The sequence below is a fragment of the Panicum virgatum genome, chromosome 1N (genome assembly GCF_016808335.1).
Source record: "Panicum virgatum strain AP13 chromosome 1N, P.virgatum_v5, whole genome shotgun sequence".
In the NCBI taxonomy this organism is placed as follows: Eukaryota; Viridiplantae; Streptophyta; class Magnoliopsida; order Poales; family Poaceae; genus Panicum; species Panicum virgatum.
This window is the reverse complement of record NC_053145.1, coordinates 37,846,275-37,867,778: the sequence shown is the minus strand read 5'-3', so window position 1 is coordinate 37,867,778 and position 21,504 is coordinate 37,846,275.

The window sequence follows — 21,504 nt, the reverse complement described above, 5'->3', positions numbered from 1 at the left end:
ATCTGATTTGAGCATATTTGTCATAAGACCGGAGGCATTCCCAAAAATCCTGGCCGCCGGCGCCGCAGCCCTGGCCGCCGGGCGCGCAGCCCCTCCTGGCCGGCGCCTGATGCTTCTGCTCCCTGCTGGCTTGGGATATCGCGCGAGAGAACAGGGGCGAGGCTGGCCCGCAACAGCAAAGCGACGGGCGACGGCCGGGGCATGCAAGCGTCAATGCCGCTGGCGACTCCTCCCTGGCAGCCGAGCCGCGCGACCCTTCCTGCCCCCTGCTTCTTGGCCGTGCGCGCGCCCGCTCCGAAGGACCGCCGCCACCACTGCCACTCCAGGTTCCAGTCGCGCGAGAAAGGAGAGATGAGAGAGAGTTCTGACCAGACCTGCGGGGGGAGAAGAGATAAGCATAAGGGGTATATTTGTCTTTTCTCATGGTTTTAGTTATTTTTTTAATTTTTTTATTTGGGATGCAGCTCACAGTGTCACAAATAGGGGTAAACGGCAGCTTCGTTTTGAAACAGTAGGTGTAAGAATGCAAAGTCAACAATAATGAGGGTAAAATCGCAATTGGAGTTTAAAATAAGGGCAAAAACACAATTGCCCCTTTTTTTAACCTTAAAGTTTGCATGGCGACAGATCACATATGTTTGGATGCTCTATTTATTCATATTTTTTTGATAAAGTTGTGATGGACTGTTAGAGGTGTTTTTTCCCCATGTGGTAGCACGGTATAGCCCAGTAACCCATGGTAACATATTAACACTAGATCTTCTCTTTGACTAGGCCACTAGTGAGTGGTGACTGAGTTTGAAAGGACAGAACGGTGCTTCTCTCATTTCTTTCACAAGCTAGCAGCCTAGCAGACTAACCCTAATGAACTCTTGCAAATTTTTTTGGCAACCTTCTGTATGTTCACTTTTCAAGGTCAATGATACAGTCATGAAAGAAAATGGACAAGTACATGATACACTCCTTATGGAGAGGGCCCAACATTAATGCAAAAAAGACCGTCGATGCTGCTTGGGCAATGCTTTGTAACACTACTACAGTATCCATCATCGCAAACACCCCATCACTGCTACTTTTATTCAAACCAGCGGTGATGGTGCACATCACTGCCAGTTTGTATTACGACCCGGCGATGATGCCGAGCATCACCGCCGGTTCAAATCAAATCCGCAGGTGATGTGTTCACCATCTATTTTTAATTTCCCTCACCCTCTCTCACTCCTCTCCCTTAGATTTTTTCCCACTCTCTCAATCCTTCTCTCCCCTCTGCAACCCCCCTCTGTGGGTACGCTGCTGCCCCCTTCCTCTCCTCTCCCGTACCTTCTCTCCCCAGCTGCGTCGCCCTCCTCCCGTTCCTTCTCTCCCCCGTGCCCCTCCCCTCCCCTCCTCCTCTCCCCTCTCTTCTCTCCAGGCGGGAGATCCACACATGGGCGGCCGCCGCCACAGGAGCTCGACCGTAGGCCGGCGCGAGAGCTCGGCACGTGAGATCCACATGCGGGAGCTCGATCGCATGCAGCCACGGCCGGAGATACATGCGCGAGTGGCTACCGCCGGGGTCGACTACGGTTGCGGCGCAGCAGCGTGGAGCAGTGAGTGGGAGGGTGCGTGTGGCCGCAGTGGTAGGTGGGCGCGGCGGTGTGACGAGCGGGCAGCAGCGAGCGGGCATGTCTTTTTTCTTTTTTTTTAGCTAGCACAACTGCCGGTTCTAGAACCGGAGGTGATGGCATTCCCCATCACTGTCAAGTTAAAGCCAACATGTCCTAAAACCGGCGGTGGTGGCTGTTTTCAATCGGTGGTGATGGGGGTGTTATAGTACTGTAAATCCAGAAAGAAAGTAGCTTGGGGGCAATAATCAAACTGTCTACTTGCAAAAATAATCATGAAAAAAAATTGAATACAAAAATTGCTCTTCTATTAAAGAACCTTCAAAACTTGTTCATCAGCAGGTTGGGTTGAACTGGTTTGGGAAAATTTGTACTCAAGTGGCAGCATGCCCACTTCACCAATAGAGGTTCATTTCTGTGAAGGGATATTACCAAACTCTTTGATGTGTTCAAAGGAATTACATCACAAAGGTTTAAGGTTGTGTAATGACAGCACTATCCTCCTCTGGCAATTCAAGTTAATTATGTGAAGGATCCATTCCTCATCAACAGAAAATTTCTCTTCAAAATCTCATGAGTTGGGCAAGCTTGCATGACATCTTTCACTTTCACTTCCCTTTTCAGTTCCAATATGTGACCAGTACCTTTTTGAACCTTTAAGAAAAGATCAATAATCTTGTCGAAAGATAGTGATCAGTGGCAACATATTTGGAGCGATTTGGCTTATTCACCAGCAAAGGCTTACACAAGGTCCTCGTAGGGGCACATAGAGCCGCCACCAGCATCTTGTGATCTGGGGGCTCCAGGCTGCTGTGCACCCTCACAGGTCTCATGCTGCAACATTGATATCAATTCAGACAACCTGCTTCTTAGCCTTACAAGTCCAATTTATCATTTCAATGATGGTGATTTCAAAACTTCTAAACATTAGGTATTTAAATTTTATGTATGATTTGAAATGACTATAACATCGACTTTCATGATAAGGAAATAAATTAATGATATATATTTTAGCTTTTTCCCAGCAGCGTCTTTTCCATTCATGTCTTTCTAACCGTATAGTTGCTGGTTTTATTTTATATTTGCAGCAACTTGTTTCCATCCCTTATCATAATCAGTGGAGCCTTAAAGGCTCACCAACTACCAACTACTCCCTCCATTCACAAATGATAGTTTTATTTTAAAATCTGAAAATTTTAAGATTGATAGTCTTATTTGAGCCCACCCACCCATTGCCTCTTGAACCCAACGCCCATTAACTGCGTAGGTGTAAATTCGTGTCTTGGAAAATGACGTAATACTTTGACTTCACGTGCCTGTGGATGAAAACCGGCTGCATGCACGAGGGGTATTAATACATACCATTTGTTTTCTTGAGGTTTAATCATTAAGATCGCTTCTTTTCACTAGCTAAATAATGATAGGATAAGGCCCTGTTTAGTTCTTTACAGGTAAACGCAAAAAAGCTGTAAACGCATTAAAGTGAAAAGGAATCTTGCTAATTTGAAGTACTAAATAAAGTCTATTTACAAAACTTTTTGCATGGTTGGGTTGTAAATCGCGAGACGAATCTAATGAGCCTACTTAATCCATGATTTGCAACAGTGATGCTACAGTAACCATCCGCTAATTATTGATTAAACATGGATTAATTAGCATCATTAGATTCGTCTCGCGATTTACAACCCATCTATGCAAAAAGTTTTGCAAATAGACTTCATTTAGTACTTCAAATGACCAAGATTCCTTTGTAAAATTTTTTTGCAAAATGAACTAAACAGACCCTAAGTAGGATTGATAAGCAACGTTTTTTTACCTTGGTCATTGTGCCAATCCCAAATAAGACTACCATATGTGATTTATTTGCATGACATAGTTGGTTATTAGCATTGAAGTTTGTAGATTTTTTGGAACTATAGAGAGGTAATCACTAGAGACAAACATCACATAGGGTTATGCAAAAGCGAGTGACTAGGGAGATTTTCATATGGTGGTAGAATGCAACATCGGTTAGAGATGCCTTGCAGCAATGACAAACAATGTGGCAACATCATATCTGATTTATACATGAAATGTTTGGGACTTTGGGTCGAGGGGAGCAGCATCTAGTGACAAAACCACTTTAAACTGAATTTCTTTGCAGTATGCACTTGAAAACCTATCAACAATGCAGGTGGTAACAAAATTGTGATTCTTGCCAAATTAAACGTGTGACAAATTAAACGGTTGTAGACCCCATGTTTGATTCACGCACCCTAAAAGTCTGCTTTATTAGTTCTCCACAGCAAATTTTAACTATTGCCAAGAGTTTCCATTGAATGGTGGTCAGGAACTCCATGTGGTGTTTGGTTGGCAAACCGCAACGTCAATGTAAATGGTAACAGAAGACCCTGGCATTGGATGTGATGTAATAACAGAATACAAACTTTGTTTGGATGCAGGAATTCGAGCACCTTGCTTTCAGGGGGTAAACAACTTTGTATTGGACTGTAATCCCTTAACAGGATACCTGATCACAACAAGTTCATATACCAAACAAATTAAATAAAATATAATGAAAACGAATCACAGTGGAAAGGGATCACACCTATTTTCCACCGATCCAAACACTATCCAAGTATTATTTATTTTCTCCTCTCCAATGGGTGACCGTATTTTAGTATCAAAGTAGTATTTCCCGAGAGTAAAACTTGAATTCCCATCTAAGAATTGCGGACCACCAATACCAGACCTAGTGGATAAGATAATTGAATCCTAGTCAGCCACTTGTTGACAAACTTTTACCATATATTAAAAATCTTGTAGTGTCTATACAACATAATTGCATCGAATATAATCAAAAGGAAAGAATTTATCTGAATGAGCTAGTTATATTCTAGATTTCTGCGTTATATAAATCTAGAGCAGAAATGAGAGCATGAGCGGTCATGAGCCATGAAGGAAGAAGCATCAAGACATGTGGCACACCTGCAGAGATGGCACGACCTGAAGGCAATTGCATCCTCCCACTTCAAATTCGAGAGTGGATACTTTTTTGACAAACAGATATTACTGGTTGCACATCTGTCTTTTACACAGAAAATGGAACAAAGATAGAACTATCTTGATTGTTTATCATAATTTTTTTTTGCTTTTATTGATTTACCATTCATGAACAAAATATTAGCACACAAATTGAAACCTAAATCTTGGTCATATAGATTTCACAACATATGAACACAAGAAACAAATGTGAGAACATATTTATGGTATTAACATTTTTCGAGCTCACTTATACTAAACTTCTAAGCAAGCAGAATGGTGATGTGATCTGATTTTGATGGAGTTTCTTCGGTCAAATCGGTCTGGAGATGCACTCATCAAGTAATGGCCACACAACCAATCTAATCATGTACACCTGCCGTGTATCGCTCTCCATGCCCATTGATGCTATCTAGATAAGCACACCATATCAATTACCACGCCCATATCAATCTGAGGGTGTGCATCACTGTTACCGCTCCAATCCGAACTTACATATATCACTTGAATGAATGGAAAATGGTAGTTTCTTTAAGTTAATTTGTTTCCTCTGGGAACCAAGTGAATATACAGGGTAAAGTTGTGCTGATCAATTTATAGGAAGGGGAAAAAGGTTGAGGGCTTTCTTTGGAACACATGATTACCAAAATGCTGGAATAAGAAGAACACATGAGTTGAGATGCATGTGACATCGAATCCTACAAGAATTAAGAATGTAGGAAAATTTCTAAAACAACTTTTGGATGCAACACAGAAAAAACAGATGAATCCAGACACACACACACATACACACAAAGAAAATTTCCAAGATGTTAGATGTCACGCTTGATTTCCTCCTAAATTGCAATGGATTGAGTCATTTCATTGGAATTTTAAAGGATTTTAGGATGGCAATCCTTTGTTCTCTTTGTTCCAAAGGGAGACACATAGGAAAAATTCTTGTAGGATTCCAATCCTTCAAATTTCTTCATGAATCTTATGTTCCAAATAATGGGATCTGAGATGGAGATCTAACGGGGACATACTAGCTCACATCAGCCATGTAGCAATGATACTAGAGGCTGAGAATGTTATGCAAAAATATAGGTATACCCGAGAGGATGGAAACTGGGCCGACACTATAGCTGTAAATTCTGCATAATATTCAAATGTCAAGTAGGTTTATCCATTCTGCAATCCCAAAAATATTTTTCAACGGAGCTAGACAGGCATGCTAGCTAGGCGGTTCTGGGAAGAGAAGAAAAATATGAAAATGTGATAATAATTCATTTGGGCTTTGCTTGCTCTATAGGCCAAGAGTCTGACTGCGTAGTACTTCTGCCATGGGTTCTCTTCGTCTTTAAGCACATTTATTTTCATGAAGCTACTAGAATACCCCATCTAATTTCAATGCATTTATGCATGAGTAAGACAAGTCTCAATGGGAGTTTCATGACATTAAATATCATAAATTTTGCTGACATAACAAGGAGAGAGAAAGATAGAGTTTCATGAGATGTGTGGAGAGTTTCATCACCATAAAACCTATCTGGCATAGTTATCTAGTTTCCAGTTTAAGTTTAAGTAACTGTGCCATGAAACTGTCCACTGAGACTGGCCTTAATAAACAAAGTTCAGATGCACCTCTAGTGAAAAAAACTCTATAAGACCCCACCTATGAGGCGGTCTAGGCATCTAGCATGCTCTCTATCCATCTTGTTTATCCTCGCTACATGCGATTGATTTGCCTACTGGCCCTCCTCTAACCCATAGTAAATGCCAATTGGCAGGCCAGGAGTTAAAAGCTCATGAGCATTTACTAATATATCAGATCTCATGTGCTACAAAAAATAATAGATAATATACTACCTTTTTGTCGGGTACCATGATTAGGGGCACCCTAACCAGGGGACTAAATCACATCTAAAACGCAAAACACATACCAGGTCATTGGGCCCACGAAGGCCTACAGCCTCCTTCCAATCCGGAAGAAAGGAAAGGACTCAAAGAAGCCCAATCCACGGCCCATATATACAGCGCGGCACCTCCGAGCCCCCTCGAACCCGCGGGGCAATCTCCGCCTCGCTCGAGAGCCTCCCGCCGAGACCCTCGACAAATGCCTCACGTTTCCGCTTCGCTCGAGGGTAGTGAGCCTACCCTCGGGGGAGCGGATCGTCTCCGCCTCGCTCGAGGCCACCCCTCGATGGAAAGGACAAGCGGCCCTTCCGCTCACCCGCCCGCCGTACGGAGGCATTAAATGCCAACCACTCCGCCGTAGCTCCCGGATCAGACGGCGTCAGGCCTCCACTCCGCACAGTGGCTGTGACCAAGGTCTTATCCGCCAACTCCGGTCACTGCTCAGGCCATCCTCGGCGCTGTGGCGACACTGTGGGAACCTGCGACGCTGTGCGAGATGTGCTCGGCACTGCTCCAGCCACTGTGCTGCCAAATCCCCGTACTTCCCTTGTACTTTCCCCTCCGCAAAACCTTCGAACGGCATGGGCACGGCCCTCGGAAGCGGCCCCGACCTTGACCAGGGCAGGACCCCCGCCTGCAGGACCCTTGGAGTGCCGCCACGTCGAACGCGGGGGACGGTACTCTCCACAGGGACCGCCACGCCACCCGCTGGAGCTGCCAGGATGCCGGCGCGATCTCCGCAGGGCCAAGGACGACTGTCACGCCAGGCGCCATACCCCACAGTGTACTTTCTACAGTGCTCGACCACTGCACCCCCGCGATTCAGGGAAAAGATGACGACTTCCGCGATCTCCTCCCGTGCATGTACACCGCCCCTCCTTGTGTCTATAAAAGGGGAGGCAGGCTCTATCTTATCCATCTGGGCTGTTCTACACACTTAGCACAACTCACAAGAGCACACACGCTCTTCTGAGCCCCGATATTGGCACTCGCCTCAATCAACTTCTCCTCTAGTAGAGACTTGAGAGCTTCCCTCCCTCTCTCGCCTCGCTTGTACCCCCTACTACAGGCACCCCAGGTGCAAGATAGTACAGTGCACTCGCACACCCCTTTGCTGGACGTATGGCCCTGCGGCCGGAACCAGTATAAACTCGTGTGTTACTGTGTTGCCTCTTGCATCAACCATCTGGGACTAGGGACACGCATCATCATCATTAGTTGGTGTCGGACCATCGGGTCAGGACACCGACAGTTGGCGCGCCAGGTAGGGGACACTGCGTGACATTTCTCTTTTGTTCCCATTTGATCTCCAGGGATGGCGAGCAGATCCAACCCATTTCCCATGGGCGCCTCGGATCCGCTCCCAGCGGGATACGAGATTTGGTTCGGGAGTCTTGAGTTCAGGGCAACCGGCAACGTTTACCTCATGGAGCTCCTCTCGCCCAGACGCAACCCCGACACTCCGACTTCACCAGCCCGGCGCAACAGGAGCTCGGGCCAGCGCTCGCGACAAGCGCGCATGGAGCGGCGCAGGGCGGCACGCCTCAGCTCCCCAATGTGGGTTGAGGTTGGCATGTCGCAGCTTAGCGTCGCGGCCGACAGGGCCACCACTTCGTCATCATGTGCTCCGGCGCCATCTGCGCCGGCACCACCATCGACTGCAGCCCCAGTGCCTCCCAGGGAGGGCGCGACTACGCCGTCACCCTTTCCCTTCGGGATGTGCAACACTGCCACTTACGCCTCTTCATCCAGCACCAACTTCACCGAGTACGAGGATCTGCCGAGTCATCACCTCTTCTCGATCTGCAACCTCATCGCATCATCTCCTAACGACTCCTACCCCGAGACGGCGGGCTCAATCGCCGAGTAGGAGGAGTCCTTGGACAACTTCACGGCCGAGGAGGCCGAGGACTACTCCGAGGTCTGTGACCTCGACGCTTTCCGCTTGTTCCAGCTCGCGGCGGCGTACTGCCTCACCTGCTCCGAGGACTCTAGCGAGGGGGATTACGATTCCACTCGGGAGTGCTTCATGGTCGAGCTCGCGAACGGGCAAATCGACGACGCTCCGGGCAAAGACGGGAACGGCGGGGCAGACCCGCAGGCAAACCAAGCGGTGGTGCCTGCCGCGAACCATTCTTCTTCGTCAAGCTCGGTGGTGCGGCAAGCACAGCTGGCGCAACTCAAGGAGCTTCAAGCCAAGCTCGACGAGCAGCGTCAGCATACACAGGAGCTGCGCACCACACTCGAGCAGCAGCGCACCGCGCGTGGCGCGCATGCCCAGGTGGTGGGGCGCGTCGCCCGGGAGCGGATCCTATCCGACGACAATGTCGACAAACCACCGGAACTGAATACGGCCGATGAAAAACTCGTCGTTGTGGCCTACCTACTCCAAGCAATGCCCGAGCCATCGACGACTTCGGGTCGCTACCTGCGCCGTAAGGCACAGGTGCTCATCGAGCAGGCTGCGGTGCAGCAGGCTGAGAGCTCCGCGTCTTGAATGCGTTTAGCAGCACCGGCAAAGGCCGGTGGGACTGCACAGCAGGACCGCGAGGCTTCGGTGCACACTCCACCAGGAGGGAAGGGAAAGGCAGCCGCAGCGGATGGCGTAAAAGCACCCTCGGTGCATGACCGCATCGGAAGGACTCCCGCAAGGGAGCGACTCCACGACACGCGTGGACACGCCGGCGACGGCGACGCCCGTAACATCATCAATGGCAGGAAGTACACCCCTCAACGGGGTGGTCGCTTCGACCCCGAGCTCGACACGGGCGAGTCACCGGAGCCTCCGGGCACCCGTGTGTTCAGCCAGGAGATTCGTACCACTCCCTTTCCCCCGCACTTTTGACAGCCCACCACCCTCATCAAGTACTCGGGAGAGACCAATCCAGCGGTCTGGCTCAACGACTACCGCCTAGCATGCCAGCTGGGCAGTGCGACGGACGACGCGGTCATCATCCGCAACCTCCCCCTTCACCTCGCCGACGCCACACGAACGTGGCTCGAGCACTTGCCCGCAGACCAGATCCACGACTGGGCCTACCTAGTCAAGATCTTCGTGGGCAACTTCCAGGGCACTTACGTGCGCCCTGGGAGCTCTTGGGACCTCAAAGGGTGTCGGCAGAAGCCCAATGAGTCCCTGTGCGACTACGTGCGGCGCTTCTCCAAGCATTGCACCGAGCTCCCCAGCATCACCCACGTCGAGGTCATCACCGCCTTCCTAAAAGGCATGACGTGCAGGAACCTGGTGCACGAGCTTGCGCGAAGCTGTCCCGCCAGTACCAACGAGCTGTTCGATGCCGCCACCAACTACGCCGCCAGCGAGAAGGAAGTTGGTGCCATCTTTGACGGCAAGGCGAACAAGCGCAAGGAAGATGCGCCCGTAGAGGGCAGCAGCGCCAAGACCAACGTCCCCGCCAAGAAGCAAAAGCGGGGGAAGAAATGAAGAAGCCGGCCCCACCGAACCAGCACGGACCGGGACATGCGGAGGACTCCGACGAGGCCTTCGTCGCTGCCCCGGACCGCAAAGGACCTTGAGTCCCCCCTCGAGGCGGTGGTGGCCTGTTCAACGACATGCTCAAGAAGCCTTGCCCTTACCACAAGGGCTCGGTCAACCACACCCTCGAGCAGTGCGAGATGCTCTGGAAGTACTACAACCGTGTCACGAATCGCGACGAGGACAAGAAGAAGGATGTTGGCGACAAAGGTGAAGACGACGAGCCCCCCCCGGTGGAGAATGCCTTCTTCATCTTTGGAGGGCCATCGATGAACATGACCTCTCGGCAGCGCAAGCGTGAGCGCCGGGAAGTCTTCTCCGTCACCAAGGCCACGCCATCCTTCGGAGGACACAATTTCCTTCGACCACGAGGACCACCCCGACTACGTCCCACACCCGGGACGGTATCCACTCATTGTCGACCCCATTATCGGCAACACTAGTTTCTCCAAGGTGCTCATGGACGGAGGCAGTAGCCTCAACATCATGTACGCCCACACCTTGGAGCTCATGGGGATCGGACTAGACAAGCTCCGCCCCAGCAAGTAGCCGTTCCATGGTGTGGCGCCGGGGAAGCGAGTCCAACCGCTCGGCAAGATCGACCTACCCGTCTGCTTCGGCATGGCAGCCAACTTCCTCAAGGAAGTGCTCACCTTCGAGGTGGTGGGGTTCCGGGGAGCCTACCACGCCATCCTTGGTCATCCCTGCTACGCCAAGTTCATGGCCATCCCCAACTACACCTACCTCAAGCTGAAGATGCCGGGCCCAAAGGGTGTCATCACCGTCGGCTCCTCGTTCGAGCATGCCTACGAGTGCGACGTCGAGTGCGTCGAGCACGCCGAGGCTCTGGCGCTCGACGAGGCCCTCGCCGCGCAGCTGCAAGGAATGGCCGAGGAGGCCATGGACTCCAAGCAGCGGATCGCGGGCACCTTCGAGCCTGCCGAGGACACCAAGGACGTTCCCCTCAACCCAAAGACCTCCGATGGCAAGACGCTGAAGATCAGCACCACCCTCGATAGCAAATAGGAAATAGTGCTCGCCGACTTCCTCCACGCCAACGCAAGCATCTTCGCGTGGAGCCCCTCGGACATGCCTGGCATCCCGAGGGAGGTCGCCAAGCACTCCCTTGATATCCTGCCGAACTCCAAGCCGGTCAAGCAACGCCTGCGGCGCTTCGACGAGCTTAAGCGTTGCGCGATCGGCGAGGAAATGACAGCGCCCACGTGGCTGGCGCACCCTTTTGTCCCGGTTGGTGTTACCAACCGGGACAAAAGGTCCCCTTTTTTTCATGTTTTCCTTTTCTCAATTCTTTTTCTATTTCAATTATACTTTTGCATTTCAATTAAACTTATGTATTGGAATTCAGTGTGTATGATCTCCACTAATATATACATATATGTATATATATAGTTACTTATATAATATTTGTCCTAGATAGTTTTCATATATAAATTAATTCACTTATATATATATACACTTATCTATACATGTGAATTCCTTTACATATGAAAAATGTCTAGGACCAATATTATATATATATATAGACACACATATATATTATTGGAGTGCTTATATATATAATACATACATACTCCATCATATTTGCATAGGTATATTCGTTCTTAATTACATAGTAGAATTCGCCTTTTGGAAATTTAATACATACATACATACTCATAAATAGAAATTTAATACATAGCCACACATATATATTTACATAGGTATATTCATTCTTAATTACATATATACGCGTATATTATCATATTTGCTGCGATTGTCAATATTAGATATTCCATCGTAGTAGAATTCGCCTTTTGGATCGAGGACTTGCTCAACAATAAATCCGGAGAATTGTTCTTGAATCGCCATAATCTTTTCCTCCGGTATGAGTTTATTGCGCATCTCCTCGACCTATGGAAAAAGGGGATAATTAATTTCGACTAATTAAAATACGAGTTCAAATATTAACAAGTTTTTTACTTACTTCCTCCTCCCAATCTTTCCAGCCCTTTGGAGGACCTACCAGATCATGGATGTTCTCGCATACATAGTATGCGCACAATACAGTGCCTTGTTTCTGCCTCATACACTTTAAGAGAGAAGAAATTATCAGGTATTTACATGAATATATAATAAAACTAATGAATCGTGCAACGAATCATCCAAGTGCGTACCGCAAAATCTGTCTTGATCTTCAATTCCTTGTCAAATTTGCCTAGATGATTTTTAGCGAATTCTTTCCAAATCCTGTGCATGATTAGAACAATTATAGTCAAGTAATAAAGTGATTCAAATTATCGGTCATCGACGGAGTAGTGGTAGAATTACTTTTTCATCATGTTAAGAAGATTTTCGTATTGTTCTCGAGGTCTCCTCAATGATTCCATAACCACGAGTAGGCTCTTCTCGGGAATTATGACAATTAGGACCCAGTGTTCACTGCAAGATTATACGGAGGCAGTTCTTGGTAGTTAAGGTTTAAACAATTCGATTACATAATAGAAAGAGTTAGACGGAAGGAATCACTCACGCAAAGTTGTAAAGAAACAATATCATTTGCTTGTTGTGATGAACGCTTATGTACTTGAACAAGTTTTGGTATAGCTCATCGGCATTGTAGCGTAGAATCCTCCAATTACAAGTAATTGGGTCGATCAAGCCGAGGTGAGAGTTTCCCTTTCTCCTGCAAGTATGTATCTCCATTCTACATGATACCGAATAAATCAAGAGATCAGTATGTTGAGATCATGCAAAACAATACATAAGGAGAGTAAAATACTTACAGAACCCACAAGCCGACCATGGAGATGTTGAGGTCCTCCTGATGGAATAGTTGGTAAATTTCTTCCCAGTTTATCCATATAATGGCCTCCCCCCGTAAGAAATCGTCATCTTTAATCCTTGCGCCCTGCATCAAGATGCAATCGGCCATCGCACGCATGTAGTGCTGGTGCAGCTTATACATTTGCGTTTGAAGCACGGACACTACTTCGGGGTGTACAAGAGTTTTGCCGATCTCATACGTCCATTTGACGACCACATCGGCCTTTGGAATATATTCTCCCCCTGCAATCTGAGCCGCCGTTAGGTTTGATTCTTTCAAAAATGTAACTAAGTCTTGTTCTTGCGTCGTCTGTCCCACTACAAGAGGCTCTATTGATTGTTTCTTTTGGGCTCCGAGCTGTGGAACGTCGGACGACGACGACTTTTATTGTCTCTTCTTTTTCTCAGTAGTTTTGATAATTGTGCGTTCGTAGTCTGAAGGGGGGTCTCTCGGAATGAATTTTCTCTTATTTGCTTTGCACATTCCCTTAAAAAATTTCAAATCTGTCGGATTTATCACTTTCTCGGGCTCTGGCTTCGGCTTCGGCTTGAAGTGCTCTTTAACTCTTTCTTGAGTTATCCGATCGCATTCTTCAAGGCTCATGTCCGAGGTTTTAATAGGAGACTCCTTGGTTTTCTTCTCCTTTTCCTTCTTCTTTGGAGGCTCCTTAGCCGGTGCAGCTACCTTCTTTGCCGGCGGCCGTTTCTGCTTCTTTGCCTGCGGCGGAGGGGGTGACCATGGAGGCGACGGTGACGTTTGAGTGTTCATCGGCGCATGAGATGATGGTGATGGAGAATGTGCCGATGAACCTTGCCGAGACAGTGCTGCCCTTGGGGAGTTTTGCGGAGATGCCGGCCTTGGAGAGGCATGCTGAGATGCCGGTCTTGGTGTTTGATCATCCGACTTTAGGACAATGTAGCGCTTATCCCATAGGATGTAGCCATGAATGGCCTCTGCTAGTGTCCTCTCCCCATCGCCTCCAGGAATATCAAGCTCGAGCATCTCCCAACCCTGGCACACCTGCTCCACGCTAACTCTTGTGTATCCAGGCTGAATTTGCTGCCCGTGGTACACGTCGCCTGGTTGGGTTGGCATGGCGGTACCGTACGCAACAGTGAACATTAAATTCTTAACGGCAGTCTGCAGGTCACAAGGTGTCCGCTGGGTGATCTAATCCACCGGAAATTGCTGCGGGGCCGACGCTTCAACTGCGGCCTGGATCCCCGTTGGCTCGGCGACGGCGATGTTTGTGGAAGCGCAGCTGCTTTTCCGCTGAGACAGATGATCGGCTGCGACATTAGGCTCTGGAGGCACCGTTTGCGCTTGCTGTTGCTAGCTCATTGCTATGGCCACTTGGCGTTGAACCTCTTCCTCCAGTCTTTGATCGTGTGACATGAGCCGTTCCTCTAGCCTTCGCAAGTGCTCCCGCTCATCATTCTTTCTTCTTTACCGGCTTCTATATGATTCAATGTAATCCCTTAACCCATACTTCCACGGAACCACGCATTTGCCTCTTGTGCGGCCCGGATGCTCTGGATTCCCAAGGGCGTAAGTTAGCTCGTCCCTCTCTCTATCCGGCTGGAATGTTCCCTCGGGCGCTGCTTGTATGGCCTCCTGTAGTCTCTGGGCTGCTCGCTGGATGTTTGGCCCATAGATGCAGTCACCAGTCAATGGGTCCAAGCTTCCCCCGTGACCATAAAACCAGGCCCTTGACCTTTCAGGCCAGTTCATGGTCGCAGGTTGGATGCCTCTGTCAAGCAGATCCTGCTCCATCTTCTCCCATTTGGGTATTGCAAGCTTGTAGCCTCCTTGGCCTAGAGTGTGATGGTACACTTTCTTCGAGGCGTTGTCTTTGGCCTTCTGCACCTTCTGAAGCCGAAGCTCTGAAGACTTGTATTCCACAAATGCATCCCAGTGACCCTGAGCTTTTCGAGATCGCCGGTAAATACGGGTGTGGTCCCAGTCTTGATATATTTCTTCGTCAAAATTTTCTCGAATGATTGCAGCTGTTCGGCCATCTTACTCAGGGTCCAGCGCTTGCATATCTCTTCGGATTCAGCTGGAACTGTGAAGTTTTTCTTAAGCTCCCGCCAGCACCATTCTTTTTCTCTTTCGGGTACCGCATCCCGTTCCTCGCTTGGATTGGAAGCTTTCCAGAGCCTGAAGCTGATCGGGATGTGGTCCCTGACAATACATCCGGATTGTCTTATGAATTTTTTGGCGGTAGCTTCTGGAGCGATCGGTTCGCCATCTGGACCAACTTCCGTTATATTGAACCGCCCTTCTAGTTTTTTTGTTGGGCCTCGCTTTGTCTTTTTCTACTGCGACGATGATCCAGATGGCTATAAAAAAACATTCATACTATTTATATAGATTCAGATGAAAATATGATTGTCACTACAAATAAGTATAGTTGTGATATGTACATTAGCACTTTGTTCAGCAGCAGCGTCATCCTGAATAGATGGTGCCTCAATTCCATCACCGGACATATTCAAATATATGTCGGTATTGCTGCCATCATCAGCTTGTTTAGGGACATCTCCTTGACCTTCGCCAATCATATTCAACAGGAACTGTTCGTCTTCCGCGTCTGTGTCGCGGGTCCATCGTAACTAAAATATGAATACAAATAAAACCCTTAAAAAAATTCTCTAAATAATCCACATATTTAGATCGGTAACGATCGGAAACTATCGGAAACGATTCGGTCGGTATCGGTAATGATCGGAAACTATCGGAAATGATTCGGTCGGTATCGGTAACGATCGGAAACTATCGGAAACGATTCGGTCGGGATCGGTAACAATCGGAAACTATCGGAAACGATTCGGTCGGGATCGGTAACGATCGGAAACTATCGGAAACGATTCGGTCGAGAAGTAATATAAATGACATAATTAAATAATAAATACATGATAAATTAAAGGCTTCGAATGATATAATTAAATAATAAAAACATGATAAATTAAAGGCTTCGAATGACATAATTAAATAATAAATACAAGATAAATTAAAGTCTTTGAATGACATAATTAAATAATGAATCTTTGATAATTAAAGTCTTTGAATGACATAATTAAATAATAAATACATCATAAAAGAAATTCTCTCTAATTCTCTATTTCCTTCTCTATTTCTCTATAAATTCTCTCTAATTCTCACTATATCTCTATAAATAAAGAAAACACTATATCCATAATTGCATTCTAATAATGTCTTTATAAATCAATTCTACTTAATATATAATAAATAAAACACTATATCCATAATATAATTCTAAAAATATCTATATGCATAATTGAATTCTAGTTAATATAAAACAGAATTACATAAACATAAAATGGAGAGCGGAGGTTCACCGTGGGCTGCCCGCGCGGGCGCCTCGCCGGCGTGCTCGCCGGCAGCGCGTGGAACTCGCCGCCGGGGTTGAGAGGTGGTTGCCGGGGTGGAGGGTGATGGCGCGCTTCTCGAGGTCCGCTCGAGTCGGTCGGCGGCTTACTGGAGCGGACGTGCGGGGCGGCCGGAGTTGAGGCCAGAGAAGGGGCGTGAGGGGGAGAGGGAAGGAGGGGGTTTTGGGGCTGGGCTGCGCGCACGCGCGCTGGTAATTCCTGAGCATGCTTTGCTGGGCTAGCATTGCAGCCACGATGGCCGGCGGCACGCTGCTAGGTCGGCGGCTCGGGTCACATGCAGCTAGGGTGATTAGGGTCACGGGGAAGGCTGATTGGCGGTGCGAGGAGGATCAGGGAGGTACGGTGGGGCTTACCGGTGCTCTAATTTAGGTGGAGCGGCGGTCAATTCGTGCGGCGGGGCAGGGATGGCCGGAGGCGGCGAAGACGAGGTGGCACGGGGCCGGGGACGGCGGCGCACCGGTGAGCGCCCTGGTGGGGTCGTCGTCCAAGGCGGCCGGGGCGTGGAGGCGGCGGCGCTCAGGGGCGGCAGCGGAGCAGGAGGCGCGATGGTCGAGACGACGGCGGCTCGGCGCAGATCAGGAAAATGCCCAAGTGTTGGAGGAAGGTGGAGGTTGAGCAACATATATAGGAGGCCCCCCTTTTTGTCCCGGGTGGAGCCACGACCCGGGACAAAAGGGCCTTTTGTCCCGGGTCGTGGATCCACCCGGGACAAAAGGTGTTTTTGGGCGGGCCGGGAAAATTCCCAGCCCGCGGCCCACCTTTAGTCCCAGGTGGATCTACCACCCGGGACAAAAGGGGCCCATTTTCCCTTGTTCCCGCCAAATCTTATGTTTGTTTTTGTTTCTTTTTACTTCTCTTTTGAAATTGGCTTTTATTTGTTAATTTAGTTAATAAAATTATGATTCCAAAAATTATGGAACAAAATTTCTTATCTCTATATAAACTTGATACACGCAATAAAAATAATTAATTTTCATTCAAGTGATTGGGTCAATGAAATATCTAACTTTTTTGAAATCATATTTGTTATTTTGACCATGCAAAAATATATTAGGTGAACAAATTTTTTCAAACTGTTGCTTTTCGACAGAAAGTGGATTCTATCACGATATTAATGTTTAAAAAGTGAATTTTAGATAAAATTAAGCAATTTCATGATATTAATGAGTAGTGTGTGAGTTTGAGAGATATTGTGTGTGTTAGTAAGATTGTGTGTGTTAGTGAGAGAGTATAGTGTGTTAATGTGAATGTAATTTCATGAAATAAATAAAATTAGTTGAGTAATCCATTATTGAATGAAAATTATAATTGAGTCTGGTAATTAAGTGAAAAATATATAAAATAATATATATAACACAAAGTATAATTGTACAATACATATATAATAAAAGTATTCGAATTGCGATTATGTTTTTATACAATAATATAAAATGATACAAGTATATGAAGGATTAGCGGTAATAGACTTTCTCTTCACAAATGTCCCTTGATTATGATCACGGCGCAAGTATGGAGCATCATCATTGGCTAGCAGGATGCATGGATCAGCATTTACTTCGAAAGGTGGAATGGCAACAAAATTATTATATTCTTCTAACAAGTCTGTCTTGTCCTCCACTCCAACGATGTTTCTCTTTCCTGATAGAACTATTTGTCGCTTAGGCTCATCCTTTTGCTTGTTTATCCCCTTCTTTGGCTTGCTGGACATGTCCTTAATGTAGAAAACCTGAGCGACATCCTGGGTTAGGACAAATGGCTCGTCTCTATACCCAAGATTGTTGAGATCAACTATTGTCATCCCATACTCATCTTTTGTTACCCCTCCTCCAGATAGCTTAACCCATTGGCAACGAAATAGAGGCACCTTGAAATTGGGACCGTAATCCAGCTCCCATATCTCTTCAATGTAGCCGTAATATGTGTCTATTTTTCCATTATTGTCCGTGGCATCCATACGAACACCGCTGTTTTGGTTGGTACTCTTTTTATCTTGGGCTATCGTATAAAATGTGTTTCTATTTATCTCGTACCCTTGGTATGTTAAGATACTCCAAGATGGTCCCCTAGCCAATAAGAATAGTTGTTCACTTATATCCATGTTATGCATTAGATGCTTCCGCAACCAGCTGCAGAAAGTGTTCATGTTCTCACGTGTAATCCATGCCTCAGACTTTTCCGGAAAATTGGAGAGCAGAATTTTCTTGTGTTCCTCGATATATGGGTCAACCAAGGATGATTGTTGAAGAACCGTATAATGCGCTTTCTTGAATGAGAAATCATCTGTGCAGACATAAGATTTCTTTCCTAATGTACCCTTTCCAGTTAGTCTCCCCTCATATCGCGATTCAGGGACTCCAATCGATTTAAGATCATTAATAAAGTCAACACAAAAGTCAATAACCTCCTCAGTTCCGTAGGCACTGGCGATGCTTCCTTCTGGACGAGCTCTATTACGAACACATTTCTTGAGAACCCCCATGAACCTTTCGAATGGGAACATGTTGTGTAGAAATACTGGTCCGAGGATATCAATCTCTTTGACAAGGTGCACTAGAAGATGTGTCATGATGTTGAAGAAAGATGGTGGAAATATCAGCTCAAAGCCAACAAGACATTGCAAAACATCGTTTTGCAGCTTTATCAAATTCTCCGGGTCAATTATCTTCTGAGAAACTACGTTGAGGAAGGCACATATCTTCACGATGGTTAACCGGACGTTATCAGGCAGAATCCCCCGCAGCACAACCGGATGAAGTTCGGTCATAAGCACATGGCAGTCATGGGACTTGAGATTTGTAAATTTCTTCTCTGCCAAATTTAAGATTCCTTTTATATTGGATGAGTATCCAGATGGAACCTTTATACTGCTCAAGCAGTCAAACATGGTTTCTTTCTCTTCCTTGCTAAGAGTATAGCTGGCAGGACTTAAGTATTGTCGTCCATTATCTCGCTGTTGTGGATGTAAGGCATCTCGTTCTTCCATACGTTGCAATTCTTGACGTGCTTCTACTATATCTTTTGTCTTTCCATACACTCCCAAGAATGCTATCAGGTTGATGTAAAAATTCTTCGTGAGGTGCATCACATCAATTGCATGACGAACATCTAAGACTTCCCAATATGGTATCTCCCAAAATATAGATTTCTTCTTCCACTTGGGCGCCATTCCGTTATCGTTCGGAACAGGTTGGCTACCAGATCCTTTCCAAAAATAACTTCTAGATCTTTTACCATGTTGAAGACGTCTTTACCACTACGGTGCATCGGTTTTGTTCGGTGGTCCGCTTGGCCTTTGAAATGCTTGCCCTTCTTTCGTACCGCATGCCTGATGGGAAGAAACCGACGATGACCCATGTATACAACCTTCTTACAGTGAGTCAACCATATATTATCGGTATCATCTAAACAGTGTGTGCATGCTTTGTATCCCTTGTTCGAATGTCCTGACAAGTTAGTAAGAGCAGGCCAGTCATTGATCGTTATGAACAGCAATGCTCGTAGGTTGAAGTTTTCCTATTTTATTCATCCCACATCTGTACACCTTCATCGCCCCAGAGCAATAAGAGTTCTTCGACCAATGGTCTTAGGTACACATCAATGTCATTTCCGGGCTGCTTTGGACCCGGGATAAGCACTGGCATCATGATGAACTTTCGTTTCATGTAGAGCCATGGTGGAAGATTGTACATACAAAGAGTCATAGGCCAAGTGCTATGACCACTGCTCATCTCACCAAAAGGATTCATGCCATCCGTACTCAAACTGAACCTTATGTTTCTCGCATCCAAATCAAATTTAGGGTACATTCTATCTATTTTTCTCCACTGCGACCCATCAGCGGGGTGTCTCAACATCGAGTCTTTCTTGCGTTCCTCTTTGTGCCATCGCATCAACTTAGCATTATCTTTATTTCTAAACAGACGCTTCAAACGTGGTATTATAGGCGAATACCACATGACCTTCGCATGAACTCTCTTCCGGGGAGGCTCCCCCTCGACATCTCCAGGATCATCTTCTAATCTTGTAACGCAATGCACTGCATACGGGACATGCATCCAAATTCTCGTACTCGCCACGGTAGAGGATGCAAACGTTGGGGCATGCATGTATCTTTTGCACTTCCAGTCCTAAAGGGCAAACAAGTTGTTTGGCTTCATACGTTGTGGCAGGCAATTCGTTGTCCTTAGGAAGCATTTTTTTAACAAGTTTGAGTAATTCACCAAATCCCTTGTCGGATACACCATTTGTCGCCTTCTATTGCAGCAACTCCAAGGTAGTGCCAAGTTTCTTCAATCCATTTTGACAATCTGGGTACAACAACTTATGGTGGTCCTCTAACAACTTCTGAAACTTCAACCTCTCCATTTCACTCTCACAGTCTGCCTGCACATTGTGCAATGCCTGCCCCAGATCGTCACTGGGATCATTTTCTGCTACATCTGCTTCGGGCTCTTCCATGGGAATATCATCATCGAATGCACCGATTCCAGCATTCCCGGGAAAGTGGTCATCAAAATCTTCTTCTTCATTGTCTTTCATGGTAACCCCCTGTTCTCCGTGCTTCGTCCAACAAACATACTTCTCCATGAAACCATTTGCGAAAATGTGGCTGTGTAGGGTTCTTGAAGATGAGTAATCCTTATTATTGTTGCAATGAACACATGGGCAGCACATAAAACCATTCTGCTTGTTTTCCTCAGCCACAGACAAAAAATAATGCAGGCCATCAATGAATTCTTTCGAACGTCGGTAAGCATTGTACATCTATTGCCGGTCCATCTGCATTTTAAATAAATCGATTTGAATTCTTTACACGTATCGAATAAATAAAATATATCAAACCTAAATTAAACTAAATGTAACATAACATGAATAATTAAAAGATATGCAATATCCATCATACATCATGATTAATTAAAAGGAGTACTTAATCCATTACAGAACTTAACAAAGGAGTACTATACATGAAACTTAAAAATTCGGTCAACAACACATAGGTTTTCAACTGTCCTTGCGTTGGAACGCAGAATGCTCTAACGGATTTCTTGCTGGCGCAGAAGAAGATGGCGGAGCTGAAACCTCCGAGTTTGGTGGTGACGAACCGTAACGCCACAATAAATCCTCAAGATCAAACGGTGGTTCCTCGCCCCATGCCATGTATTCTCTATATTTTTTTTCCAAATAACGGAGCGCTGTCGTATGAAAAGCACTAGTTTTTTTTGGACCGACGACCTACTCGAGTTGTGCCCTTCT